This window comes from Astyanax mexicanus, chromosome 3 (genome assembly GCF_023375975.1).
Source record: "Astyanax mexicanus isolate ESR-SI-001 chromosome 3, AstMex3_surface, whole genome shotgun sequence".
Lineage (NCBI taxonomy): Eukaryota > Metazoa > Chordata > Actinopteri > Characiformes > Acestrorhamphidae > Astyanax > Astyanax mexicanus.
This window is the reverse complement of record NC_064410.1, coordinates 18089980-18097500: the sequence shown is the minus strand read 5'-3', so window position 1 is coordinate 18097500 and position 7521 is coordinate 18089980. Positions and strand designations below refer to the sequence as shown.

At 42.8% G+C, this 7521-nt stretch overlaps 1 long non-coding RNA gene across 2 annotated transcripts in view; it reads left to right on the top strand.

The window, feature by feature from the left end:
- The window catches only part of LOC125799440 (uncharacterized), a 16677-nt gene extending 10707 nt beyond the window's left edge, over nucleotides 1–5970 (top strand). Inside the window, exons 3-4 of one of the 2 annotated variants that reach the window (XR_007438402.1) lie at nucleotides 1–4983; nucleotides 5949–5970. The exon at nucleotides 1–4983 is cut by the window's left edge and continues 2564 nt beyond it. This is a non-coding gene — a long non-coding RNA (uncharacterized LOC125799440). The other variant, XR_007438401.1, reaches the window with a different exon arrangement.
- Nucleotides 5971–7521: the final 1551 nt, after the last annotated feature.

Below are 7521 nucleotides of genomic sequence, written 5' to 3'. Positions count from 1 at the left end.
CGCCTTTGGCTTGCTCACAGGGGGTTTTATAAATAAAGTATTAAGGAGACCAGCCTGGGCACAGTCTTGTTAGCTGGGAAAAGCCTGATAGCTAATATAAGAAGAAGAAGAAGAAAAACAAGAAGAAGAAGAAGAAGAAGAAGAAGAAGAAGAAGAAGAAAAACAAGAAGAAGAAGAACAACAACAACAACAACAAAAAGAAAAAGAACAAGAAGAAGAAAAACAATAAGAAGAACAAGAAGAAGAAGACTGATTCGGGCTCGTCGTTTTCTGAAGCCACACAAGCACCACCAAGACTGGACAGGGGTTCGGACTGTAGACAGCAAACTAATGTGATTAAATGTGTTTTTTTTTTTATCAATAGTTTATGACCTGAGGAGAATGGGTCCCCCCTGTGAGTCTGGTTCCTCCCAAGGTTTCTTCCTCCCGCTTTGAGGGAGTTTTTCCTTGCCACTGTTGCCTTTGGCTTGCTCACAGGGGGTTTTATTAATAAAGTATTGAGGAGACCAGCTTGGACACAGTTTTGGTAGCTGGGAAAAGCCTCATAGCTAATATAAGAAGAACAAGAACAAGAAGAACAAGACAAAGAAGAAGACTGATTCCGGTTAGTCGTTTTCCGAAGCCACACAAGCATGAGCGAGACTGGACAGGGGTTCGAACTGTAGACGGCAAACTAATGTGATTAAATGTGTTTTTTTTTTCATCAGTAGTTTACGACCTGAGGAGGATGGGTCCCCCCTGTGAGTCTGGTTCCTCCCAAGGTTTCTTCCTCCCGCTTTGAGGGAGTTTTTCCTTGCCACTGTCGCCTTTGGCTTGCTCACAGGGGTTTTATAGATAAAGTATTAAGGAGACCAGCCTGGACACAGTTTTGGTAGCTGGGAAAAGCCTGATAGCTAATATAAGAAGGAGAAGAAGAAGAAGAAGAAAAACAAGAAGAAGAAGAAGAAGAACAACAACAACAACAAGAAAAAGAACAAGAAGAAGAAAAACAATAAGAAGAACAAGAAGAAGAAGACTGATTCGGGCTTGTCGTTTTCTGAAGCCACACAAGCACCACCAAGACTGGACAGGGGTTCGGACTGTAGACAGCAAACTAATGTGATTTAATGTGATTTTCTTTTCATCAATAGTTTACGACCTGAGGAGGATGGGTCCCCCCTGTGAGTCTGTTCCTCCCAAGGTTTCTTCCTCCCGCTTTGAGGGAGTTTTTCCTTGCCACTGTCGCCTTTGGCTTGCTCACAGGGGGTTTTATAAATAAAGTATTAAGGAGACCAGCCTGGACACAGTTTTGGTAGCTGGGAAAAGCCTGATAGCTAATATAAGAAGGAGAAGAAGAAGAAGAAGAAGAAGAAGAAGAAGAAGAAAAACAAGAAGAAGAAGAAGAACAACAACAACAACAAGAAAAAGAAAAAGAACAAGAAGAAGAAAAACAATAAGAAGAACAAGAAGAAGAAGACTGATTCGGGCTCGTCGTTTTCTGAAGCCACACAAGCACCACCAAGACTGGACAGGGGTTCGGACTGTAGACAGCAAACTAATGTGATTTTCTTTTCATCAATAGTTTACGACCTGAGGAGGATGGGTCCCCCCTGTGAGTCTGTTCCTCCCAAGGTTTCTTCCTCCCGCTTTGAGGGAGTTTTTCCTTGCCACTGTCGCCTTTGGCTTGCTCACAGGGGGTTTTATAAATAAAGTATTAAGGAGACCAGCTTGGACACAGTTTTGGTAGCTGGGAAAAGCCTAATAGCTAATATAAGAAGAAGTAGAAAAAGAAGAACAAGAAGAACAAGACAAAGAAGAAGACTCATTTGGGCTCGTCAATTTCTGAAGCCACACAAGCATGACCAACACTGGTCAGGGGTTCGAACTGTAGACAGCAAACTAATGTGATTAAATGTGATTTTTTTTTTCATCAGTAGTTTACGACCTGAGGAGGATGGGTCCCCCCTGTGAGTCTGTTCCTCCCAAGTTTTCTTTCTCCCACTTTGAGGGAGTTTTTCCTTGCCACTGTCGTCTTTGGCTTGCTCACAGGGGGTTTTATAAATAAAGTATTAAGAAGCCCAGCCTGGGCACAATCTTGGTAGCTGGGAAAAGCCTGATAGCTAATATAAGAAAAACAAGAAGAAAAAGAAGAAGAAGAAGAAGAAGACTGATTCGGGCTCATCATTGTCTGAAGCCACATAAGCATAAGCCTGGTTCCTTCCAAGGTTTCTTCTTTCCGCTTTGATGGAGTTTTTCCTTGCCACTGTCGCCTTTGGCTTGCTCACAGGGAGTTTTATAAATAAAGTATTAAGGAGACCAACCTGGACACAGTTTTGGTGGCTGGGAAAAGCCTGATAGCTAATATAAGCATAACAAGAATGAAAAAAAAAGTAAAACGAGAAGAAGAACAAGAAAAAGAAGAAGACTGATTCAGGCTCGTCTTTTTCTGAAGCCACACAAGCACCACCAAGACTGCACAGGGGTTCGGACTGTAGACAGCAAACTAATGTGATTAAATGTGATTTTTTTTTCATCAGTAGTTTACGACCTGAGGAGGATGGGTCCCCCCTGTGAGTCTGGTTCCTCCCAAGGTTTCTTCCTCCCGCTTTGAGGGAGTTTTTCCTTGCCACTGTCGCCTTTGGCTTGCTCACAGGGGGTTTTATAAATAAAGTATTAAGGAGACCAGCCTGGACACAGTCTTGTTAGCTGGGAAAAGCCTGATAGCTAATATAAGAAGAAGAAGAAGAAAAAGAAGAAGAAGAAGAAGAAGAAGAAGAAGAAGAAAAACAAGAAGAAGAACAACAACAACAACAAAAAGAAAAAGAACAAGAAGAAGAAAAACAATAAGAAGAACAAGAAGAAGAAGACTGATTCGGGCTCGTCGTTTTCTGAAGCCACACAAGCACCACCAAGACTGGACAGGGGTTGGGACTGTAGACAGCAAACTAATGTGATTAAATGTGTTTTTTTTTTTATCAATAGTTTATGACCTGAGGAGAATGGGTCCCCCCTGTGAGTCTGGTTCCTCCCAAGGTTTCTTCCTCCCGCTTTGAGGGAGTTTTTCCTTGCCACTGTTGCCTTTGGCTTGCTCACAGGGGGTTTTATTAATAAAGTATTGAGGAGACCAGCTTGGACACAGTTTTGGTAGCTGGGAAAAGCCTCATAGCTAATATAAGAAGAACAAGAACAAGAAGAACAAGACAAAGAAGAAGACTGATTCCGGTTAGTCGTTTTCCGAAGCCACACAAGCATGAGCGAGACTGGACAGGGGTTCGAACTGTAGACGGCAAACTAATGTGATTAAATGTGTTTTTTTTTTCATCAGTAGTTTACGACCTGAGGAGGATGGGTCCCCCCTGTGAGTCTGGTTCCTCCCAAGGTTTCTTCCTCCCGCTTTGAGGGAGTTTTTCCTTGCCACTGTCGCCTTTGGCTTGCTCACAGGGGTTTTATAGATAAAGTATTAAGGAGACCAGCCTGGACACAGTTTTGGTAGCTGGGAAAAGCCTGATAGCTAATATAAGAAGGAGAAGAAGAAGAAGAAGAAAAACAAGAAGAAGAAGAAGAAGAACAACAACAACAACAAGAAAAAGAACAACAAGAAGAAAAACAATAAGAAGAACAAGAAGAAGAAGACTGATTCGGGCTTGTCGTTTTCTGAAGCCACACAAGCACCACCAAGACTGGACAGGGGTTCGGACTGTAGACAGCAAACTAATGTGATTTAATGTGATTTTCTTTTCATCAATAGTTTACGACCTGAGGAGGATGGGTCCCCCCTGTGAGTCTGTTCCTCCCAAGGTTTCTTCCTCCCGCTTTGAGGGAGTTTTTCCTTGCCACTGTCGCCTTTGGCTTGCTCACAGGGGGTTTTATAAATAAAGTATTAAGGAGACCAGCCTGGGCACAGTCTTGTTAGCTGGGAAAAGCCTGATAGCTAATATAAGAAGAAGAAGAAAAAGAAGAACAAGAAGAACAAGACGAAGAAGAAGACTAATTTGGGCTCGTCGATTTCTGAAGCCACACAAGCATGACCAACACTGGACAGGTGTTCGAACTGTAGACAGCAAACTAATGTGATTAAATGTGATTTTTTTTCATCAGTAGTTTACGACCTGAGGAGGATGGGTCCCCCCTGTGAGTCTGTTCCTCCCAAGTTTTCTTCCTCCCACTTTGAGGGAGTTTTTCCTTGCCACTGTCGTCTTTGGCTTGCTCACAGGGGGTTTTATAAATAAACTATTAAGAAGCCCAGCCTGGGCACAATCTTGGTAGCTGGGAAAAGCCTGATAGCTAATATAAGAAGAACAAGAAGAAAAAGAAGAAGAAGAAGAAGAAGAAGAAGAAGACTGATTCGGGCTCATCATTGTCTGAAGCCACATAAGCATAAGCCTGGTTCCTTCCAAGGTTTCTTCTTTCCGCTTTGATGGAGTTTTTCCTTGCCACTGTCGCCTTTGGCTTGCTCACAGGGGTTTTTATAAATAAAGTATTAAGGAGACCAACCTGGACACAGTTTTGGTCGCTGGGAAAAGCCTGATAGCTAATATAAGCATAACAACAATGAAAAAAAAGTAAAACGAGAAGAAGAACAAGAAAAAGAAGAAGACTGATTCAGGCTCGTCTTTTTCTGAAGCCACACAAGCACCACCAAGACTGGACAGGGGTTCGGACTGTAGACAGCAAACTAATGTGATAAAATGTGTTTTTTTTCATCAATAGTTTACGACCTGAGGAGGATGGGTCCCCCCTGTGAGTCTGTTCCTCCCAAGGTTTCTTCCTCCCGCTTTGAGGGAGTTTTTCCTTGCCACTGTCGCCTTTGGCTTGCTCACAGGGGGTTTTATAAATAAAGTATTAAGGAGACCAGCCTGGGCACAGTCTTGTTAGCTGGGAAAAGCCTGATAGCTAATATAAGAAGAAGAAGAAAAAGAAGAACAAGAAGAACAAGACGAAGAAGAAGACTAATTTGGGCTCGTCGATTTCTGAAGCCACACAAGCATGACCAACACTGGACAGGTGTTCGAACTGTAGACAGCAAACTAATGTGATTAAATGTGATTTTTTTTCATCAGTAGTTTACGACCTGAGGAGGATGGGTCCCCCCTGTGAGTCTGTTCCTCCCAAGTTTTCTTCCTCCCACTTTGAGGGAGTTTTTCCTTGCCACTGTCGTCTTTGGCTTGCTCACAGGGGGTTTTATAAATAAACTATTAAGAAGCCCAGCCTGGGCACAATCTTGGTAGCTGGGAAAAGCCTGATAGCTAATATAAGAAGAACAAGAAGAAAAAGAAGAAGAAGAAGAAGAAGAAGAAGAAGACTGATTCGGGCTCATCATTGTCTGAAGCCACATAAGCATAAGCCTGGTTCCTTCCAAGGTTTCTTCTTTCCGCTTTGATGGAGTTTTTCCTTGCCACTGTCGCCTTTGGCTTGCTCACAGGGGTTTTTATAAATAAAGTATTAAGGAGACCAACCTGGACACAGTTTTGGTCGCTGGGAAAAGCCTGATAGCTAATATAAGCATAACAACAATGAAAAAAAAGTAAAACGAGAAGAAGAACAAGAAAAAGAAGAAGACTGATTCAGGCTCGTCTTTTTCTGAAGCCACACAAGCACCACCAAGACTGGACAGGGGTTCGGACTGTAGACAGCAAACTAATGTGATAAAATGTGTTTTTTTTCCCATCAATACTTTACGACCTGAGGAGGATGGGTCCCCCCTGTGAGTCTGGTTCCTCCCAAGGTTTCTTCCTCCCGCTTTGAGGGAGTTTTTCCTTGCCACTGTTGCCTTTGGCTTGCTCACAAGGGGTTTTATTAATAAAGTATTGAGGAGACCAGCCTGGACACAGTTTTGGTAGCTGGGAAAAGCCTAATAGCTAATATAAGAAGAAGTAGAAAAAGAAGAACAAGAAGAACAAGACGAAGAAGAAGACTAATTTGGGCTCATCGATTTCTGAAGCCACACAAGCATGACCAACATTGGACAGGGGTTCGAACTGTAGACAGCAAATTAATGTGATTAAATGTGATTTTTTTTTCATCAGTAGTTTACGACCTGAGGAGGATGGGTCCCCCCTGTGAGTCTGTTCCTCCCAAGGTTTCTTCCTCTCGCTTTTGAGGGAGTTTTTCCTTGCCACTGTCTCCTTTGGCTTGCTCACAGGGGGTTTTATAAATAAAGTATTAAGGAGACCAGCTTGGACACAGTTTTGGTAGCTGGGAAAAGCCTAATAGCTAATATATGAAGAAGTAGAAAAAGAAGAACAAGACGAAGAAGAAGACTAATTTGGGCTCGTCGATTTCTGAAGCCACACAAGCATGACCAACACTGGACAGGGGTTCGAACTGTAGACAGCAAACTAATGTGATTAAATGTGATTTTTTTTTCATCAGTAGTTTACGACCTGAGGAGGATGGGTCCCCCCTGTGAGTCTGTTCCTCCCAAGTTTTCTTCCTCCCGCTTTGAGGGAGTTTTTCCTTGCCACTGTCGTCTTTGGCTTGCTCACAGGGGGTTTTATAAATAAAGTATTAAGAAGCCCAGCCTGGGCACAATCTTGGTAGCTGGGAAAAGCCTGATAGCTAATATAAGAAGAACAAGAAGAAAAAGAAGAAGAAGAAGAAGACTGATTCTGGCTCATCATTGTCTGAAGTCACATAAGCATAAGCCTGGTTCCTTCCAAGGTTTCTTCTTTCCGCTTTGAGGGAGTTTTTCCTTGCCACTGTCGCCTTTGGCTTGCTCACAGGGAGTTTTATAAATAAAGTATTAAGGAGACCAACCTGGACACAGTTTTGGTTGCTGGGAAAAGCCTGATAGCTAATATAAGCAGAACAAGAATGAAAAAAAAGAAAAACGAGAAGAAGAACAAGAAAAAGAAGAAGACTGATTCAGGCTCGTCTTTTTCTGAAGCCACACAAGCACCACCAAGACTGGACAGGGGTTCGGACTGTAGACAGCAAACTAATGTGATAAAATGTGTTTTTTTTCCCATCAATACTTTACGACCTGAGGAGGATGGGTCCCCCCTGTGAGTCTGGTTCCTCCCAAGGTTTCTTCCTCCCGCTTTGAGGGAGTTTTTCCTTGCCACTGTCGCCTTTGGCTTGCTCACAGGGGGTTTTATAAATAAAGTATTAAGGAGACCAGCCTGGGCACAGTCTTGTTAGCTGGGAAAAGCCTGATAGCTAATATAAGAAGAAGAAGAAGAAAAACAAGAAGAAGAAGAAGAAGAACAACAACAACAACAACAAGAAAAAGAAAAAGAACAAGAAGAAGAAAAACAATAAGAAGAACAAGAAGAAGAAGACTGATTCGGGCTCGTCGTTTTCTGAAGCCACACAAGCACCACCAAGACTGGACAGGGGTTCGGACTGTAGACAGCAAACTAATGTGATTAAATGTGTTTTTTTTTTCATCAGTAGTTTACGACCTGAGGAGGATGGGTCCCCCCTGTGAGTCTGGTTCCTCCCAAGGTTTCTTCCTCCCGCTTTGAGGGAGTTTTTCCTTGCCACTGTCGCCTTTGGCTTGCTCACAGGGGTTTTATAGATAAAGTATTAAGGAGACCAGCC